General features: G+C 39.6%; 1 pseudogene; it reads right to left on the bottom strand.

Moving 5' to 3' along the window:
* Window positions 1–295: 295 nt before the first annotated feature.
* LOC110542888 (dnaJ homolog subfamily A member 1-like) lies at window positions 296–21,130 on the bottom strand (annotated as a pseudogene).
* Between the last annotated feature and the right edge of the window lie 1,358 nt (window positions 21,131–22,488).

Genomic DNA, 22,488 nt, shown 5'->3' with positions numbered 1-22,488 from the left:
AGCCTGGGACCTTTTCCAGGGATTGTCTTGTTGACCTGAGGTCGGTCTCTCCTGAGTTCTTCCTTCACCGTGGCATTTTCACTGGATTCAAAACTCAGTTTATTGTGTTGTGGGGCCCAAAGTTCAGTCTGGTATGGTGATCAGAGCATGCAGACCTGTGGCTCTGGGATGGTGACTGAATGCCTGCTGTAACCTGGGAAATTTCTGGGGGTTTAGCTTGGTAACCAGAGAAAGGACTGATTGCTTCCTACACCGTGGGATTTCCTCTCACCTGGGAAACACAGTCTTTGATGTTTTAGGGCCCAGAGTTCAGTCTGTTGTTTGCGCTGTAGTCACTGCTGTCCTGCTTGTCAGACAGTGTCCTCTTTGTGCTGCCATCTTTGATCTGCCCAATATTGCTTTTTAAAAAATACATAAAAATTCCAAACCCCAGCTTTCCCATTAATTCACTGGCACTGGTATAAGCTCTATTACCTCCTGGCAGGATTTCGAGCATATTGAAAATAATAACATAATACTTCTATGAAAGGGCCTTCTAACATTAACATGAATGACAGAAAAATTACATTAACTTACCTCATAGAGCTAGCAGTTCAGAGCTGACTCATACAAAATGATTTTAAATTATTCAATAATTCAATGAATTTATAAAGAGACTTAAGATATTATATTCATTTTTATATTTTTCTTTACATTTGAACATTTTAAAAGAAAAGAATAAAAACATTTCAATACAAACATTTGCATTAATTTGGAGTTATCATTTTTTGAAACTATAAAAATAAAAATGGAATGTTAAAATTAACAAAAAATTGTCTAATGTCTCAAAGACCACTAAACATTTGCTTTTTTGTTTCAAGAAGGTACCAGACTGTATTCAGATAGGAAAGCCCACTCTCATTCTTACTTTAAATGAAATGAAATGCGTGATCAAGAATATCTTGTGAATCAGCTAGGATTGTTTGGATGTTAACAGATATGAAAACCATTGCTTTTAACAGGTTGAAAACACTACAGTCTGTCTCAGAAAAGACCCTGTGCCCGGATATATTTGGTCCTTGTAGAGCTCCTATCCTTTCCATATCATACTAACTCCCCTTTTTTCATATTCTTCCCTGCACTCTGCCGAGGGTTTGGTTATGAGTCTTAGTGTCTGCTTTGAAACACTGCTAGGTAGAGTCTTTCAAATGCCTTTTGCGGTAGATTCCTGTCATACCTTAAATGCACATCCCATTTGTCTTTCTAAATGAAGATTGATCATCTTCGCCTGTGTCCACTTTCTTGATTATCTTCTTTAGGTGTGTAGATTTCATTATGTAACCAAATAGTTTTCCAATGTAAGGGGAACAAGGACTATTTCTAACAAGATCTCAAGGTCAGGCTCCTTGACTCCCCCCCCCCCCCCGGGGGGGAGGAGCAGTCCTGTTAGGTCACAGAGGAGGACTCTACAGCCAGCCCTGAAGATACCTGATAAAACAGGGTCAAATGAAAGGGGAGGAGGTCCTTCCCTATCAGTGGACTTGGAAAGGGGCAGGGAGGAGACCAGGGAGAGAGTGTGGGGTTGGGGAGGGAATGAGGGAGCGGAATACAGTGAGGACACAGAGTTAACAAAATGTAACTAAAAAGAAAAAAAAAAAAAGAAAAAAGAAAAAAAAAAAGAAAACACTATAGTCTGAAAAGAAGCAGGGCAATTGTGATTGGTTTGCATTTATCAGGTGCTCTCAGCAACTACAACAACTCTGGCCATTGTACCCATTCCCTCTGCAGCAGAAAAAGAAAGAAGGAAGAAGTCTCTTATCCTCATTTTTTTTTTCTGTAAGAACCACATCATATTAGACTTGCATCTTCCACTTTTATTACCTTGAAATTTTTCATATTTGCATTGCATGCTACAATGAAGTCATAGAAATATATTTTTCTTAGCCATGTGGTAATGTGGGAAATTTTAAAAAGTATCTTCTTTTAATAATTGTCATGGTGGGGGGGCATGTATATTAAGACCAATAGTAACTGTTCTGTTGAATTTTGAAGAATTCTTGACTGATTAATATTCTCTTTGAAAATACTTCTAACAATAATCTACTGAATACCAGCAATGGCTCCGGGATTATGAGATATTTTCTATTTCATAGTTGTGAAGTTTGTCTTACTTTGTAGGAATCCATAAGTTTCAGTAAATACTTGTGATCATGAAGAGTAATTTTGTGGTCATCTTAAAATTGACTTTGGGATAATTGATTGCTTCTTATCATTTCGGTTATGCATCCATTAAGATGATACATTTTAATCAACACATCAACTACCCGACTTCTAAATAAATAAGAATTTGATGAAGATTGAATTTCTCATGGCTAGAACTAAATTTTAAATTCTAGCTTCCCATTTAGTTTCTCCCAAATAAATAATAGGCTAAGAACAAAAAGTATAAATATTACTTGATATTAATATTTTTCTAAAAATATAATGATATTAAGCGTGATTTGGAAAGTTAACCATTTGTGGCTAATTTTATCCACAATTCCTGTTATAAGGAGAAGTGATTCCAGCTTTAAACAATTAATTTTAATAGTGAATCCTTAGAAAAGGAGAGGGAGGGACACATACACACACACACACACACACACAGAGAAAGAGAGAGAGAGAAAGAGAATAGTTTATGTAGTCATTTGATGGTTGGCATGAATGCTTGTTCTATATCTTGGCTTTTCTGATTACTTCAGGAACAAACATAGTATGAAAGTTTCTCTGTAATAAGCTGGAATCCTTCATATTGATGCTCAGAAATAGAATTATATCACATGGTACCTATAATATTAGTTTTTTTAAGAACCCCTCATAATGATTTCCATAGTTACTGAATTAATTTACTTTCTTATCTGCAGTCTACAGGGTTTCTTTTATGCCTTTCACAAGCATATGTTGTGTTTTCTTGATGCTAGACATTCAGACTTGCTTGTGGTGTTGTCTCAACAGTTTTCATTTGTACTCATTTTATTTCTAGTATGTTGAACACTTTCCCAAATATTTATTGATTACTTATATTTCTTCTTTTTTATTTTATTTTATTTTTTTCTTATCGGTTACATTTTATTAACTCTGTATCCCAGCCATGTCCCGCTCCCTCATTCCCTCCCAGTCCCTCCCTCCCTCCCTCATCTCCACCATGCCCCTTTCCAAGTCTACTGATAGGGGGAGACCTCCTCCCCATTCATCCCATCCTGTTTTATCAGGTATCTTCAGGACTGGCTGCAAAGCCTTCCTCTGTGGCCTAATAGGACTGCTCCTCCCTTGGGGGGTGGGGGGGCCAAAGAGCCAGTCATTGAGTTCCTGTTAAAAATAGTCCTTGTTTCCCTCACTTTGGGAAACGAATTGGTTGCTGAGCTACCACAGGCTACATCTGAGCAGAGGTTCTAGGTTATATCCATACATGGTCCTTGGTTGAATGTCAGTCTCAGAAGAGACCCTGTGCCCAGATATATTTGGTCCTTGTGGAGCTCCTATCCTTTCCTCATCAGACTAACTCCCCTTCTTTCTTATGATTCCCTGTACTCTGCCAAAGGTTTGGTCATGAGTCTTTGTTTTGAAAACACTGCTAGTTAGAGTCTTTCAGATGCACTCAGTAGACTCCTGTCATACATTCAATGCACATCCCATCTGTCTTTCTAAATGAAGATTGATCATCTTACCCCATGTCCGCTCTCTTGATTATCTTTTTTAGGTGTATAGATTTCATTATGTTTCTCATATCTTATAGGTCTATATAAGTGAGTATATACCGTGTTTTTCTTTTTCCTTCTGGGATATTTCACTCAGAATGATCTTTTCTAGATCCCACCATTTGCCTGCAAATTTCATGATTTCCTCCTTTTTGATTGCTGAGTAGTATTCCATTGTGTAAAAATACCACAATTTCTGTACCCATTCCTCCAATGATGGACATCTGGGTTGTTTCCAGGTTCTGGCTATTACAAATAGAGCTGCTATAAACATGGTTGAGCGAGTATCCCTTTTCTGTACTTGAGCAAAGTTTGGGTATATACCTAGCAGTGGTATAGCTGGGTCTTGAGGAAGCACTATTCCTAATTGTCTTAGAAAGCACCAGATAGATTTCCACAGTGGTTGCACCAGTTTACATTCCCGCCAGCAGTGGAGGAGGGTTCCCCTTTCTCCACAACCTCTCCAGCATGTGTTGTCACTTGAGTTTTTCATCTTGGCCATTCTGATGGGTGTAAGGTGATATCTCAAGGTCGTTTTGATTTGCATTTCCCTGATGGCTAATAAGGTTGAGCATTTCTTTAAGTGTTTCTCTGCCATTCCATATTCCTCTGTCTAGAATTCTCTGTTTAGCTCTGTTCCCCATCTTTTAATTGGATTACTTGGTTTGCTGCTTTTCAGTTCTTTAGTTCTTTGTATATACTGGATATTAGACCTCTGTTAGATAAAGGGTTAGTGAAGATTCTTTCCCAATCTGTAGGCAGTCGTTTTGTTTTGATGATGGTGTCCTTTGCTTTACAGAAGCTTTTCAGTTTCATGAGGTCCCATTTATTGATTGTTGCTCTCAGAGCCTGTGCTGTTGGTGTTCTCTTCAGGAAGTTGTCTCCTATGCCAATGAGTTCTAGGCTGTTCCCCACTTTTTCTTCTAACAGATTTAGAGTATTTGGTTTTATGCTGAGGTCTTTGATCCACTTGGACTTTAGTTTTGTACAGGGTGATAAATATAGATCTATTTTCATTTTTCTGCATGTGGACATCCAGTTGGACCAGCACCATTCGTTGAAGATTCTGTCTTTTTTCCATTGAATGGTTTTGGCTTCTTTGTCAAAAATCGAGTATTCATAGGTGTGTGGGTTTATTTCTGGGTCTTCTATTTGGTTCCATTGATCATCCTTTCTGTTTTTATGCCAATACCATGCAGTTTTTATTACTATTGTTCTGTAGTACAACTTGAGATCAGGGATGGAGATAGCTCCAGATGATCTGTTGTTCTATAGGATTGTTTTGGAGATTCTGGGTCTTTTGTTTCTCCATATGAAGCTGAGAGTCTTTTTTTCAAGGTCTGTAAAGAATTGTATTTTGATGGGAATTGCATTGAATCTGTAGATTGCTTTTGGCAGGATGGCCATTTTCACAATGTTAATCCCACCAATCCATGAGCACGGGAGATCTTTCCATCTTCTGATATCTTCTTCGATTTCTTTCTTCAGAGACTTGAAGTTTTTCTCAAACAGGTCTTTCACTTGCTTGGTTAGTGTCACCCCAAGGTACTTTATATCATTAGTGGCTATTGTGAAGGGTATTGATTCCCTAATTTCTTTCTTGCCCTTTTGTCTTTGGTATACAGGAGGGCTTCTGATTTTTGAGTTGATTTTGTATCCTGCCACTTTGCTGAAGGTGTTTATCAGCTGGAGGAATTCTCTGGTTGAATTTTTGGGGTCGCTCATATATACTATCATATCATCTGCAAATAGTGACACTTTGACCTCTTCCTTTCTGATTTGTATACCCTTGATCTCCTTTAGTTTTCTTATTGCTCTGGCTAGGACTTCAAGTACTATGTTGAAGAGGTATGGAGAGAGTGGGCAGCCTTGTCTTGTCTCTGATTTCAGTGGGATTGATTTAAGTTTCTCTCCATTGAGGATAATGTTGGCTATAGGCTTGCTGTATATTGCCTTTACTATGTTTAGATATGTGCCTTGTATCCCTGATCTCGCCAAGACTTTAAACATGAATGGGTGTTGGACTTTGTCAAATGCTTTTTCAGCGTCTAAGGAGATGATCATGTGGTTTTTCTCCTTCAGTTTGTTTATGTGGTGGATTACATTGATGGATTTCCATATGTTGAACCACCCTTGCATGCCTGGGATGAAGCCTACTTGGTCATGGTGGATGATATCTTTGATGTGTTCTTGGATTCGGTTTGCAAGTATTTTATTGAGTATTTTTGCGTCAATGTTCATAAGAGAGATAGGTCTGAAGTTCTCTTTTTTTGTTGGTTCTTTGTGTGGTTTAGGTATCAGGGTGACTGTCACTTCATAGAATGAGTTTGTTAATGTACCTTCTGTTTCTATTTTGTGGAATAGTTTGAGGAGAATTGGTGTTAGCACTTCTTTGAAGGTCTGGTAGAATTCTGCGCTGAAACCATCTGGCCCAGGGCTTTTTCTGGAGGAGAGACTGTGAATGACTTCTTCAATTTCCTTGGGGGATATAGGGCTATTCAGCCTTTCTACCTGATCTTGACTTAATGTTGGAAGATGGAATCTATCAAGAAAATTGTCCATTTCATTTAGGTTTTCAAATTTTGTGGCATATAGGCTTTTGTAGTATGACGTAATGATTGTTTGAATTTCCTCAGTGTTTGTAGTTATGTCACCCTTTTCATCTCTGATTTTGTTGATTTGGATAGATTCTCTCTGCTTTTTATTTAGTTTGGCTAAGGGTTTGTCTATCTTCTTGATTTTCTCAAAGAACCAGCTTTTTGTTTCATTGATTCTTTGAATAGTTTTATTTGTTTCTAATTCATTGATTTCAGCCCAGAGTTTGATTATTTACAGCTGTCTGCTCTTCTTGGGTGTATCTGTTTCTTTTTTTTTTTTCTAGGGTTTTCACTTGGGCCATTAAGTTGTTTGTATGTGATGTTACGAATTTGTTCTTGCAGGCACTTAGTGCTGTAAATCTTCCCCTGAGCACTGCTTTCAATGTGTCCCATGAATTTGGGTATGTTGTACCTTCATTTTCATTGAATTCTAGGAAGTCTTTAATTTCTTTATTTCTTCCTTAACCGAGCTGTCATTGAGTAACAAATTGTTCAGTTTCCATGTGCGTGTCGGCTTTTTGTTATTTCTTTTGTTGTTGAGGTCCAGCTTTAGTCCATTGTGGTCAGATAGAATACAAGGGAATATTTCAATCTTTTTGTATCTGTTGAGGCTTGCTTTATGACCAACTATATGGTCTATTTTGGAGAAGGTTCCATGTGGTGCTGAAAAGAAGGTATACTCTTTTGAGTTTGGATGAAAAGATCTGTAGATGTCTATTAGGTCCATTTGATTTAGGGTCTCTGTAAGTGTTTTTATTTCCCTATTTGTTTTCTGTCTAGTTGATCTGTCCCTTGGTGAGAGTGGAGTGTTGAAGTCTCCCACTATTAGGGTATTAGGATCAATGTGTGATTTAAGCTTTAATATTGTTTCATTTACGAATGTAGTTGCTCTTGTATTTGGGGCATAGATATTCAAAATTGTGATGTCCTCTTGGTAGATTTTTCCTTTGATGAGAATATAGTGGCCCTCCTTATCTTTTTTGATTAACTTGGGTTGAAAGTCTATTTTATTAGATATTAGGTTGGCTACTACAGCTTGTTTTCTGGAACCATTTGCTTGAAAAACATTTTTCCAGCCCTTTACTCTGAGGTAGTGTATATCTTTGTTGCATAGGTGTGTTTCTTGGATGCAACAGAATGTTGGATCCTGTTTCTGCAACCATTCTGTTAGTCTGTGTCTTTTTATTGGGGAGTTGAGTCCGTTGATGTTGATAGAAAGTAGTGACCAACAATTGTTACTTACTTTAGATGTGGGGTTGGTGGTGTCACTGAGTTTCATTGCTTGTATTCTTGTGGGGTTTTTTTTGTTGTGTAGTTATCTATTTCCTTTGTTTCCTTAGATGTAGTTGTTTTCTTTGGTTTGGAGTTTCCCTTCTAGTAACTTCTGTAGAGCTGGGTTTCTATGAAGATATTGTTTAAATTTGGTTTTATCTTGGAATATTTTGAATTCTCTGTCTATGTTAATTGAAAGTTTTGCTGGGTATAGTAGTTTGGGTTGGAATCTGTGGTCCCTTAAGGACTGTATGATTTCTATCAAGGCCCTTCTGGCTTTCATAGTTTCTGTTGAGAAGTCTGGTGTGATTCTGATAGGTATACCTTCATATGTTACTTGGCCTTTTTCCTTTGCTGCTTTTAGAATTTTTTCTTTATTCTGTAGGTTCAGAGTTTTGACTATGATGTGACATGAAGAATTTCTTTTTTGGTCTAGTCTACTTGGTGTTCTGTAGGCCTCTTGTATGTTTATGGCCATCTCCTTCTTTCAGTGGGGAAAGTTTTCTTCTATAATTTTCTTGAAAATATTTTCCAGACCTTTGAGCCTGATGTCTTCTTTTTCTTCTACTCCCATTATTCTTAGGTTTTGTCTTTTCATGGTGTCCTTGATTTCTTGGGTGTTTTGTGTTTGAAACTTTTCTGATTTTATTGTTTCTTTGAGAGATGTGTCAATTTCTGCAAGTGTATCTTCCGCTCCTGAGATTCTTTCTTCCATCTCTTGTATTCTGTTGGTGATGCTTACCTTTGTAGTTCCTGATCTTTTCTCTATGTTCTCCAGCTCCTGGTTTTTCTCTATTTGTGTTTTCTTTAGTGATTCTAATTCTGTTTTCATGTCTTGCACCATTTCCTTCATCTGTTTGAATGTGGAGTCCTGCTTTTCAATGACAGCTTACATTTTTTTTTTTGTCCGTTTCCTCTCTATGTATCACTAATTGTGCCTCTGCTTCTTTGGGTATAATTGCCTGTATTTCTATGAGAGCTTTGTTTATTTCTTTTTTATTTGCCTTGATTTGTGTGGACATTTCATTGAGAGCTTTGTGCATTTCTTCTTTGTTTGCCTCAATTTTCGTGGTCATTTCTCTGAGAGCACGATTTGTTTCCTCTTGGTTAGTCTCGATTTCTTTCACTGTTTCTCTGAGGGCTTTGTTCATTTCATCTTTATGGGCCTCTAATAGCTGGAGAAACATAGTTTTTAAGTCGTTTTCTCATATATCTAGTGAATTGAAGTGTCCATTGTTTTGTGGGGTTGCTGGTGAGGTCATTATGTCCTGATTTTTGTTGGGAGTTTTCTTACGTCTGCCTCTAGCCATCTGGTTATTTATAATCCTTACTGTTTGTTCCTCGAGATTTTAGTTCGGGCTATGATTATCTCTTTCTGTTTTCTGGACTGTTTTTTCAGGAAGATGAGAAAGGTTCACTGGTTTGGGAGTGTGCACTGTGGTTTCAGTTTTGTCTAAGTAAGGAATGTGACGCTGGCACTATTTGTGTGCGCTTTTAGTGGGCGCAGTGTGCATGCGCAGATTCTCTGGTATTGCAGTGGCCTGCAGGCCACATTTACACAGTTCAGTCTGAGATCCAGGGATTGTTTGCCTGGATTACACTGGTGGATCCGCAAGGCAGAGGCTTCAAAGTTGGGGTCGCTATCCCAAGAATCCCTATGATGCCCACACTAGGGATGTGGGTGGCAGGGATCTCGTCTGGTTGCTTCTGTGGAGAGGCCCTGGGTCTGTGGCAAACTTTCCCTAGAAGGCTCACTCACTCTCTTGCAGGACCAGTTGGAATGTACAGGGGTTCCCCTTGCTCTCTACTCTCTGATTTGGTCCTGCTGTGGAAGTGGGTAGGCTAACAGTCAGCTCTGTGACACTGTGGCGACAGGACTTGGTGTCCACCTTTCCTGTGTGCTGTCTCTCTGTCCTTTCCCTCTGCCAGAAGGGGTTATGTTGACTGGTCCTGGGGTGGCACGGGAAAGAGTTAGGTTGAGTGTTCTTAATCCCGGATCCCGGGATTAAGAAGCAGCCTGGGGGTAGAACCTATGTTTGTTGATGCCGAGAGAGTACCAGGTAGGGTTGAATGTCCTCAGATCCAGAGCTTGGGTTTCTCTGCTAGGGGCGACTGGGTGATCTGGAGAGAGGGTGCTATGTCCTTGGCACGCTTTCTCTCTGTCCTTCCCCTCTGACCTTCCCCTCTGCTAGGGCAAGCTTATGGTGGTGCTCTCAGGGGAGTGCTAGAAGGGGTTGGGGCTTCTCAGTCCGATCCTGAGCCGGGGGTTTCTCTGCCAGGGGTCAGGAGGGAGGGGTGCCAGTGATAGAACTTGCTGCTAAACCTTATTGTGCTGGACCCAGGAGAATCTCAGGACGTGTAGAATGACCACAGTCCCAGATCCCGAGCTGAAATTTGTTTGCTGGGAGCAGCTGGCAGCACTGGAGTTCTGGCACTGTGAAGCTGCTGTGTGCCTCTTTATCCTTCTGCTCTGCCACGGCAGGGTTATGGCGGTGTTTGGGGGAGTGCCTGAAAGGATTGGGTTTTCTCAGTCCTGATCTCGGGTTGGGGTACAGACAATGTGGTCCGTGGCAGATTCTGCTGGCCGCCTCCTGCCTCCTCCCAAGAGGGAGTAGGTATTTTGAGCTGGGCGTGCAGCTGCTCTCCAAGTGCAGCTGGAGCTCAGTTGTGATGGCCGCGGGTACCCATAGTCAGCGAGACTATCCAGGGAAAGACTGGGTGACCCGTGATCAATCTTGAAACTTTCCTTCCCCGTGGGGTTTTTTTGCGACTGTGACTCCCAGTCTCTGGCACCCTTGTGCCCACCAATCAGCCTGGAAAAGTGATAGGGACATGCAGGCTTGCGGCACCAGCCTGGATCCTCAAAGCCCATGTTACCCGGGTTCTCTTTTAGCTTCTGGCTGGGCAGCGGAGAGTGGACCCGACCGATTCCTACGCTGTGGGAGCCTCCCCTCACCTGGGAAACACAATAGCTGTTGTTTTAGGTCCCAGAGTTCAGTCTCCTCTTCGCTGCATGGAGTGTGTTGTACTGCTTCTCAGGGACAGTGTTCTCCCGGCGCTGCCATCTTGGTCCCCCTCCTGAGTCGTATTTCTTCTTTTAAAAACTGATCAGTCATTTACCTGTTTATTGTCTGAAAAATTTTTGTATTTTGATGTGTTTTGAATTTTCCATATATTTTAAATAATTCTTTCTAAAATATGAACTCAGAAGAGATTTGCTACTATCATGTAGTTTCTGTTTTCATTCTAGTCATTATTGCATTTGTTGGAGGAAACCTTTTTGTTTCATACAGTTCCATTTGTCTATTCTTGCTATTATTTCCTGAGCTAAAGAAATATTATTTGGAAAGTCCTGAGGAGATTTGGTCATCACATAATTGTTGAAGACTGGTCAAGTTCACTTTGTATTGTGTTGGAACAGATACCATATGAGAAAGTAGCTTTACTAAGAGCTATACTCCAGTAATGTTTATTTTATGACCATGGATATGTGAGGTACTAGAACCTTCTTCCCTTCTATTTTGTGATCCTTTGAGAATGATCATAGAATAGAGGCCAAAAATTAGTTGCTACAGTTTGTCCTCACCCTTTCTGAAATATAGTTGAGATGTGAGTCACTAAGGAAAATAAGATTGACCCCCAAATAAGGTGACTGAATAGTGTCTCAGGAGAAGGGATTGATGACACGTTTAATCTTTTCATAAAATCGTCAGAAGAATTGGCCAGTCCATTAAATGTTGGCATTCTACTACCCCCATTTAGACATCCAGCAAACCGATTGCCATCTGTCATGAAGGGCATTTAGTGCTGTATACCCCTAGGCAACATCATACAGGTATTGAAATGTTAATGACTGAGAGTGTAGATAAAGGAATGGAATATCCATGGGGAAAAATACTTACATGGAAGGATACACTTACTGCTACTCATGAGGGTTTGTTTCTAACATACTATATTATTTTTTAAAATTTATATATTTTTTATAAATTACAGTTTATAAGCTTTATATCCCAGCTGTAGCCTCCTCCATCATTCCCTCCCAATGCCACCCTCCCTCCCACATCTCCTCACATACTCCTCCCCAAGTCCTGTGATAGGGGAGATCTTCTTCCCATTCCCTCTGATCCTAGCCTATCAGGTCTCATCAGGACTGGCGGCATTGTCCTCCTCTGTGTCCTGGTAAGGCTGGTACCCTCTCAGGGGGAGGTGATCAAAGAGCCAGTCACTGAGACAGTCCTTGTTCCCATTACTAGGGAACCCACTTGGACACTGAACTACCAAGGGCTACATCTGTGCCAGTGTTCTAGGTTATCTCCATGCATGGTCCTTGTTGGGAGTGTCAGTCTTAGAAAAGACCAATGTGACTTTAGGCCTATCTCTCTTATGAACATTGACACAAAAATACTCAATAAAATACTTGCAAACCGAATACAAGAACACATCAAAGATATCATCCACCATGACCAAGTAGGCTTCATCCCAGGCATGCAAGGGTGGTTCAACATGTGGAAATCCATCAATGTAATCCACTACATAAACAAACTGAAGGAGAAAAACCACATGATCATCTCCTTAGATGCCGAAAAAGCATTTGACAAAGTCCAACACCCATTCATGTTTAAAGTCTTGGAGAGATCAGGGATACAAGGCACATACCTAAACATAGTAAAGGCAATATATAGCAAGCCTATAGCTAACATCAAACTCAATGGAGAGAAACTTAAATCAATCCCACTGAAATCAGGGACAAGACAAGGCTGTCCATTGTCCCCGTATCTCTTCAACATAGTACTTGAAGTCCTAGCCAGAGCAATAAGACAACTAAAGGAGATCAAGGGGATACAAATTGGAAAGGAAGAGGTCAAAGTGTCACTATTTGCAGATGATATGATAGTATACATGAGCGACCCCAAAAATTCAACCAGAGAACTTCTTCAGCTGATAAACACCTTCAGCAAAGTGGCAGGATACAAAATCAACTCAAAAAAAATCAGAAGCCCTCCTATATACCAAAGACAAAAAGGCTGAGAAAGAAATTAGGGAAACAACACCCTTCACAATAGCCACTAATAACATAAAGTACCTTGGTGAGACTCTAACCAAGCAAGTGAAAGACCTGTTTGAGAAAAACTTCAAGTCTCTGAAGAAAGAAATTGAAGAAGATATCAGAAGATGGAAAGATCTCCCGTGCTCATGGATTGGTGGGATTAACATTGTGAAAATGGCCATCCTGCCAAAAGCAATCTACAGATTCAATGCAATTCCCATCAAAATACCAACTCAATTCTTTACAGACCTTGAAAAAAAGATTCTCAGCTTCATATGGAGAAACAAAAAACCCAGAATCTCCAAAACGATCCTGTACAACAACAGATCATCTGGAGGTATCTCCATTCCTGATCTCAAGCTGTACTACAGGGCAACAGTAATAAAAACTGCATGGTATTGGCATAGAAACAGAAAGGAGGATCAATGGAACCACATAGAAGACCCAGAAATAAACCCACACACCTATGAATACTCGATATTCGACAAAGAAGCCAATTCCATTCAATGGAAAAAAGACAGCATCTTCAACAAATGGTGCTGGACCAACTGGATGTCTACATGCAGAAAAATGAAAATAAATCCATATTTATCACCCTGCACAAAACTAAAGTCAAAGTGGATCAAGGACCTCAACATAAAACCAGATACCCTAAATCAATTGGAAAAAAAAGTGGGGAACAGCCTAGAACTCATTGGCACAGGAGACAACTTCCTGAACAGAACACCAACAGCACAGGCTCTAAGAGCAACAATCAATAAATGGGACCTCATGAAACTGAAAAGTTTCTGTAAAGCAAAGGATACCGTCATCAAAACAAAACGACTGCTTACAGATTGGGAAAGAATCTTCACTAACCCTTTATCTGACAGAGGACTAATATCCAGTATATACAAAGAACTAAAGAAGCTGAAAAGCAGCAATCCAAGTAATCCAATTAAAAACTGGGGAACAGAGCTAAACAGAGAATTCTCGACAGAGGAATATCGAATGGCAGAAAAACACTTAAAGAAATGCTCATCCTCATTAGCCATCAGGGAAATGCACATCAAAACGACCCTGAGATATCACCTTACACCCATCAGAATGGCCAAGATGAAAAACTCAAGCGATAACACATGCTGGAGAGGTTGTGGAGAAAGGGGAACCCTCCTCCACTGCTGGTGGGAATGTAAACTGGTACAACCACTCTGGAAAGCTATCTGGCACTTTCTAAGACAAATAGGAATAGTGCTTCCTCCAGACCCAGCTATACCACTGCTAGGTATATACCCAAAGTTTGTTCAAGTACACAAAAAGGACACTTGCTCAACCATGTTTATAGCAGCTCTCTTTGTAATAGCCAGAACCTGGAAACAACCCAGATGTCCATCAACGGTGGAATGGGTACAGAAATTGTGGTATTTTTATACAATTGAATACTACTCAGCAATCAAAAAGGAGGAAATCATGAAATTTGCAGGCAAATGGTGGGATCTAGAAAAGATCATTCTGAGTGAAATATCCCAGAAGGAGAAAGACAAACATGGGATATACTCACTTATATAGACCTATAAGATATGATAAACATAATGAAATCTATACACCTAAAAAAGATAATCAATTGAGCGGACATGGGGTAAGATGATCAATCCTCATTTAGAAAGACAGATGGGATGTGCATTGAACGTATGACAGGAGTCTACTGAGCACATCTGAAAGACTCTAACTAGCAGTGTTTTCAAAGCAAAGACTCACAACCAAACCTTTGGCAGAGTACAGGGAATCATAAGAAAGAAGGGGAGTTAGTCTGATGGGGAAAGGATAGGAGCTCCACAAGGACCAAATATATCTGGGCACAGGGTCTTTTCTGAGACTGACATTCAACCAAGGACCATGTATGGATATAACCTAGAACCTCCACTCAGATGTAGCCTGTGGTAGCTCAGTAACCAATTGGTTTCCCAAAGTGAGGGGAACAGGGACTATTTCTAACAGGAACTCAATGACTGGCTCTTTGGTCTCCCCACCCCCGAAGGGAGGAGCAGTCCTGTTAGGCCACAGAGGAGGGCTTTGCAGCCAGTCCTGAAGATACCTGATAAAACAGGATCAGATGAATGGGGAGGAGGTCCCCCCTCTCAGTGGACTTGGAAAGGGGCACGGTGGAGATGAGGGAGGGAGGGAGGGACTGGGAGGGAATGAGGGATTGGGACACGGCTGGGATACAGAGTTAATAAAATGTAACTGATAAGAAAAATAAAAAATAAAAAATAAAAAAAAAGAGAAAAGACCAATGTGGTCAGATTTTTTTGGTTTTTGTTTTTTTGGTTGCTCTCTTTGTGGAGCTCCTATCCATTCCATGTCTTCCTATCTCTCCCTTCTTTTATAAAATTCTCTGCCCTCTGCCTTTTAAATAATTTTGGTTGAAAGTCTATTTTATTAGATATTAGAATGGCTATTCCTGCTTGTTTCTTGGGTCCATTTGCTTGGGAAACTGTTTTCCAGCCATTTACTCTCAGGTAATGTCTATGTTTCTGACTTATATGTGTTTCTTGTATGCAACAGATTTTTGCATCTTGTTTACACATCCATTCTGTTATTCTCTGTCTTTTTGTTGGAGATTTGATTCCATTGATGTTCAAAGAAATTAATGACCATTGACAGTTAGATCCTTTGATTTTGATGTTGCTTGTGGTAGTGAGTTTGTGTGCTTGGCTACTTTTAGTTTTGTTATAGTGAGGTTATTTATTTCTTGTGTTTTTCTGAAAATAGTTTTCTTGGGTTGTATTTTTCCTTCTAGTATCTTCTGTAATGCTGGACTTGTTGGTAGGTATTTTTTAAATTTGTTTTTGTCATTCAAAATCTTGTTTTCTCCATCTGTGATGACAGAGAGTTTTGCTGGGTATAGTAGCCTGGGCTGATATCTGTGTTCTCTTAGAGTCTGCACGGCATCCATCTAGGCCCTTTTGCTTTTGTAGTCTCTGTTGAGAAGTCTAATGTGATTCTTTTGGGTTTGCCATTATATGTTTTCTGTCCTTCTTCCCTTGCAGCTTTTAGTATTTTTTCTTTGTTCTGTAAACTTATTGTTTTGATTATTATGTGATGGAAGTATTTTCCTTTCTGGTCTAATCTACTGGGTGTTTTGTAGGCCTCTTTTATCCTTTTAGGCCTGTTCTTAACTTGGGGAAATTTTCTTCTATAATTTTTTGAAAATATTTTTTGGACCTTAGAGACAAGAATATTCTTTTTCCTCTATTCCTTTTATTCTTATCTTTTGTCTTTTCATGTTTTCTTGGATTTCTTGAATGTTTTGTGTTAGGAAGTTTTTATATTAAAATTTTCTTTGATGGATTCATTGGCTTCTTCCATTGTATCTTCCACACCTGAGATTCTTTCTTCCATCTTTTATAGTCTGTAGGTTATGCTTAGCTCTGTAGTTCCTGTTTTCTTCTATAAGTTCTTCCTCTACATGGCTTCCTCTGTGTTTTCTTTAATTGTTCCAATTCTATCTTCAGATCTTTAACGATTTTCTTGATTTCCTTCACCTGTGTGAATGTACTTTCCTGTTTTCACTTCAATTTCTTCACCTGTTTGTTTGAACACTCTTGTGCTTTTTAAATTTTTTTCAGTGATTTAATCATTTCCTCTGAAGGCCACAAACTGTTTGGCTACACCTTTCTGTATTTCTTTACAGATGGCCATAGTCTGTTTTACTTTACTTCTTCTATTTCTTTACTCATTTAATGTGTTTCCACCACTATCCTCTTCATAAGCATCAATATAAGGACATCTTCTTGAATTTCAGTTATGTTAGGTAGTCTAAGGTTACTTGCCCCTAGATAACTGTATTCTAGAGATGCCATGTTGCTTTGGGTTTTGTTGGTTGTGCTTTTATGCTGGCCTCTACTCATCTGTCTGTCTTAGGTGTTGGCTCTTTGTTTCTGGTGACTGCTATAATCCTGGGGTGGGGAGACTCCTCTTGGCAGGATTCTGAAGAAGTCATGTATGGTCAACTTAATGGTGGTGCTTCTCAGGAATTGCCACAGCTCACCTCAGGTATATGGACCTGTGTGGTAACTCTGGTCATTGGTAGTCACAGGGTCTGTCTTTTCACCAGGAGAAGTCCTGGAGACAGCTGCCCTGCTGTGTGGGTTTCTTGTTCTGAATATAGTGACCTGCTGCTCCTGCTCTTACACTGTTTTTGCTGGAGCAGCCTTCTTGAAGAACCAGGGAGCTCCATGGTTTTGTCAGTTTAGCTAGGTATAACTGGTTTGCACCTTGAAGCAGTATATTTGGACTGATCCTATGGCTCTAAGGCTTCTGAAGGTCTGAGGTTGGAGCTCTGTACCCTAGTACCCAAGCAGTAATCAGTTGAGGGGGAAGCACTGCACTCCTGGGTGCAGTAGGAGGCTATAGCCTGGAGCCTGTGGGAACCCAGAAACTTTTCAGAGCTAAGTGTCCTGAGGTTAGACCTGATGTTTCCCTTACTATTGGGTTTCCTAGTCTGGGAGACCTAGTCTGTGGTGTTCTGGAGTCCACATTTACATCTGGGACAGTTAGTAGAACACACAGACATAGGTGAGTGGTCCTGCACTGGTGACTGGGCACCTGCGGGAATCCAGTTACTTTTCCTAAGAACTTTTTTTTTTTTTTTGGTGGGGAGGTTGGCTGAGTGCCCTGAGGTTGGAATTGATGTTTTCCTCACTGTGTGGTTTCCTCCCAATAGGGAAACCCACTCTCTAGTGCCCTGGGGGCCACAGATCTGTCTGTGAAGTTGAGCAGGGCACACATGTAGATATCTGGGCTGAGGACAAAGTGCCCACCAGACACTGAGGTCTTTTCCAGAGATTGTCTGTGTGACTTGAATTCAGTCTTGATTGCTTGCTTCACCATGGGTGGTGTTTTCTCTCAACTGGAAAACCCAGTCTCTGGTGGTATTGTGCCCAACATTTAGTATGGGCTGGTGACCAAGTACCTACAAGGACTGGGAAATCTTCTGGGGTTTAGCTGGTTGACTTGACCCCAATTGCTTCTCACATCGTGGGGTTTCCTTTCACATGGGAAACATAATTTCTGGTGTTTTAGGGCCCAGAGTTCTGTCTTTTAGTCACTGTGCAGTCACTACTGTCCTGCTCCTCAGACACAGTATCCTCCTGGTACCACCATCTTGCATCCCCTTCCCTCATTTCTTTCTCAACTCTTTTATCTTTCATATAGAGGAGGGCTACTGATTTTTTGAGTTAATTTTGTATCCAGCCACTTTGCTGAAGATGTTTATCAGCTGAAGGAATTTTGTGGAATTCATACAGATATATATTCTTGGAGAATTATAGACAGATATTTCACTGATGACATGAGTGAGAGAACCTAGCAGGCTAATGGGCATGGTTCTGAGTTTTAATGTTCATTTGTTTCCCTTCATTACACATGAGTATATCCCTGCTGAGAAACTTGGAGATAGATGTTGACATTCACTAACAGAAAACCTTTGCTAGATGTGGTATAAGGGCATGTCTACCCAAAAAGAAGAGAAGATGGCTGATGATAGAACCTGGCATGCACTAATATTTAATCAATAGATTCAAGGTACAAACTGAGAAAAGGCATTGGGTGCATAAAAGAAGTTGGGGAGGAAAGCAGTAAATGAGAAGGAAATGCAGAGGAATGTATTGTCATGGCAGGATGTTTCCACTTTTTATCGGAAAGGAGATGCAGTCTAGCATTTGTTTCTTTGTAATTGAGTATCTGGTAGAGTTCTTGGAGTTTACAAAGTGCTAATAAAGAGAGGTCAAACTGAAACAAACAGCCTTGCTGTACCAAGTTCACATGACAGTGATTCTTCCTGTGTTTCAGATTTCCAAAGTTTATGTGCCTTCCTTGCTTTTATCACATTACTAGCTTGAGCTCCTCTGAAAAGTTATTTCAGCTCCCTTTCTCTCGCTTATGGAAACCACTATTTGTCTCTCTTAGTGTTTGTTTTGTCTCTTATTTCCCCTGTGCCTTAGAGATGTTTCCTTTCTTTTGCCAAGGCTTAGTTCCATGTCTACCACCTGTTCTCTTTGAAAGAGTCCTTGTTTGTAATTTTAAGACATTCTAATGAGCATCTAACTGTGAATTAGAAAACTCTAAGCCTTGTTATTTAAAACAAAAAAAAAAGCATTTAGGAAACTACATTTTAAGACATTGTCTGAGAGTAATAGTTCTAGTGAGCAGAGGGGAAAATGTAACTGGCTTCCAGTGACAAAAGCTAACACCATTTAGCCCATCTAACTTGTTTACTTTATTTCAAAGAGAAACTTATGGAAAGATTATTCTCCACACTTCACTTGTGCTCAACCTCTCACAGTTTGATGTCTGTTAACAAAAATTCCCCTGCAAAAGACTGGGCTTGTCAAAAAGTGATTTATTCAGAGTTTCTTCACACATCAGGCAGTGCATCTCTCTTCTTTTGCTTCACTGACACTCCATTAAATAGGCTCCCATTTTTTACTCTTTTATGGAAACGTTTCTACTAATACCCCTATTTTCTAACTGCATACTTATTTGTCAACTCCTGACTTACATCTCTGGCCTGAGCATACAAACTAAATTTATTTTGGAGTCATATTTAAAAGTAAATTACAGCCTCTGCTTTGATACGCCCATCAGTAGAGTCTTTTCAAGGCTGTTTGTCCCTTATAAGACTAGGGGAAAGGCCTAGAGGGAGAAGATGGAAGAAAGTTGGGATTGGAAGGAGACAAGGGAGGAGGGGACCACATCTGGGATACAAAGTGAATAAATTGTAGTAAATACCACTACTACTACTACTACTACTAAATATAATTCAAAAAGTAAATTTATATTTGATATTCATCTTTGTTTACAGCATAGCTATAAACTAGATTATTAAATTAAAATTAAATGTGGAATAAGTATGCTAGCCAAAGATTATCATAATTTTTGAGCTTTCACATTTAACTATTAAAACACTTCCATTGAGTGTTAAAATAAAACAATAGCCATGCATTGAGCATATTATTTTCAGTTTTTCAATATTTACTACTTCATAAAAAGTGTCTTTCACTGGCCCCATTAATGGCCCACCAATGAATGGTCCAACTTGAGTCCATGCCATGGGAGAGAGCCCACCCCAGACACGATTATTAATATTCTGCTATAGTTGGAGACAAGAGGCTATCTATAACTGTCATCTGAGTGACTTCACCTAGCAGTTGCTGAAAACAGATGCAGAGACCCACAGCTAAATAGGCCGAGCTTGATGAGTTTTATGGAAGAGTAGGGAGAAGAATTGAAAGAGTCAGAGAGGTCAAGAGCATGACAAGAAAACCTATAGGATAAACTCATCTGGGTCAATGGGGGCTCCCAGAGACTGAATCACCAACCACAGAGCATGCATTGGATGAACCTAGGCCCCTACACATATGTAGCAGACGTATAACTTGGTCCTCATGTTATACATAAATGTGGGCCCTCTAATAGCAGGAGCAGGGACTGTCTCTGACTCAGTTTCCTGCCTTTGGCTTCCTTTGCCCTAACTGGACAGTCTTATCTAGTGTCAAAAGAAGAAGATGCACCCAGTCCTATTACAAGTTGATCTGCCAAGGCAGGTTGATATACATGGGGTTCTCCTCTTCCATGAGGAGAAAGGAGAACATATGGGGATGGACAGTAGGAGGGGATGGACTGGGAGAAGAGGAGGGAGGGGAAGCTCTGATTGGTATATAAATAAATAAATAAATAAATAAATAAATAAATTAAAATATTCATATAAAATAACAACAAAATGAAGAGGTTTAACACTGAGCACACTTCTGGGGTAATGGTCATTATCTTCATTTCTCTTTTATAATGGCACTGTCTTTCCTGATTTGAATCTAAGGTCACTAGTTCATACCTGGTCCATATCTTTGGTCTCTTCTACCTCCTTCCTCTCTGGAAGGAATTTTTCCAGTAGTCAAAGAAGCCATTTTAAGGAAAATTTAGACTAGACTCAATGATTAGGCATCCTTTTTCATATGGTTGACAACATATGGGCATACTTTCATTGTGCATACCCTTTGTACCTCTGTTCTTGACATTCTGACCTGGACTAGAAGTGAGGATTATGGTTTCCTTCTCAAAAACAGATACTGGCTTATGGAAACCACAGGATGCTTCAACCAGGTATAAGTCCCTACAAGTAAAAGTGTCTTCTCATCTTCAAGCGAAAATTTCATCATTCTTCTATTCTAACACAATCATAATATCTCCTGGCTTCAGTCCTTGCTCTTAGACTCCTTTACCATGGGATGTTATTGTCTGGCCATACTTTATGCCTTTGTCAATGTGAACTTCTAAAATCTTCTTCTCCCAGACTTTCTTCTACTGCAGGTTTTAGATCTATCTTTAGGATAGATCTGTTCTCCATGAGCCTGCCAATCCATGCTCATAGACTGAAATTACTGAAGTTTTTCTGGTCCTATCTGATGAATCGTTATTTGCATATCAGTACCTCTGTATTTGTGACAGCATTCCACTGTTCCTTTCTAAATGACTTATTTATGTATTAGTGGTTCGCTGGCATGTATGTCTGTGAAGGTTTTCAGACCACCCAGAACTGGAGTTATAGACAGTTGTGTGCTGTCATCTGGGTGCTGGGAATTGTACCCTGATAAAAATTTAAAAGAGGGAGTAAAATATTCAAAATGATGAATTTCTCTCTGATTCAAATACAAAGGGAGAAGGAATTTATTTGATATAGTAGGGGAATATGCACTTCAAGAGGATGGAGTAGGTGGTGTTATAGGCTCCATGATAGACATCCTTGATATGTTCTTAGAGAAGGAAAGATTCTCAGGGAAAAGAGAACTAAAAGGGTAAAATGGTGTGTGTAAGCTCTCAGCAACTGTAGAAGACTCATATAATAGTGCAACAAGAAAACTCTTTCAACAAAACAAAGTGACTGCAACAAATATAATGGTGGAAGTGGCAAGAAAGGAGCAGTAGAGGGGATTGGAGAGATGGCTTAGCCTTTAAAAGCACTGACTGCTTTTCCAGAGAGGACCCTGGTTCAATTTTGTATAGATATCACTTAAAGTTTTACAAGGAGATGATTTGGCAATCATTTTATAAAGACTTGGATTAAGATTTTAGCTTACTTTAAACAAGTTGTAACAAGATGACTGATTCATAAAAGATTTCAGTTTTGTATGACTCCTAGGTGGGCTTTAAAGTGAGTTTTCAAAAGAATAAAAATACATACAGCATAGTTCAAGAAGACCATCAAATTTAGAAAATATGTATTGGCACATGAGTACTTTTGTATTGAACTTAGCTTCTTAAAAAAGGTATTTGATACATAATTAGGTATAGCTCAATATTTGTTCATTTAAAATGTATGTGATAGAGAGAAGGCTAAGCAGTTAAGAACACATACTGCCTTTACAGAAGACCTCAGTTTGTTTCTCAGTACCTATGATTACTGATATGAAACTGCCTTTAATTCCAGGTCCTGGGAATGTGATAAAACTCTTCTTACTTCCATCAGCACAACCTACCCTCACATTACATGTGTACATGCACAAATATATTTTAAAACCTCTAAAATGTGTTATATTTATTTCAATGACTAGGAACCCACATCTTCATTAACTGACTATTCACCGGAGTTCAAAGTACATTTCTGCTCAGCAGGTTTCTGCTTTTTATTTTTTAATTAATTACAGTTTATTCAATTTGTATCCCAGCTGTAGCCCTATCACTCATTCCATCTCAATCCCACTCTCCCTCTCTTCTCCTCCATTGTCCCTCCCCAACTGCATTGATAGGGATGGTACCCCTCCACTTCCATCTGACACTAGCATACAAGTCTCATCAGAACTGGCTGCATTGTCTTCCT

This window comes from Meriones unguiculatus, chromosome X (genome assembly GCF_030254825.1).
Source record: "Meriones unguiculatus strain TT.TT164.6M chromosome X, Bangor_MerUng_6.1, whole genome shotgun sequence".
Lineage (NCBI taxonomy): Eukaryota > Metazoa > Chordata > Mammalia > Rodentia > Muridae > Meriones > Meriones unguiculatus.
This window is presented reverse-complemented; position numbering and strand designations above follow the sequence as displayed.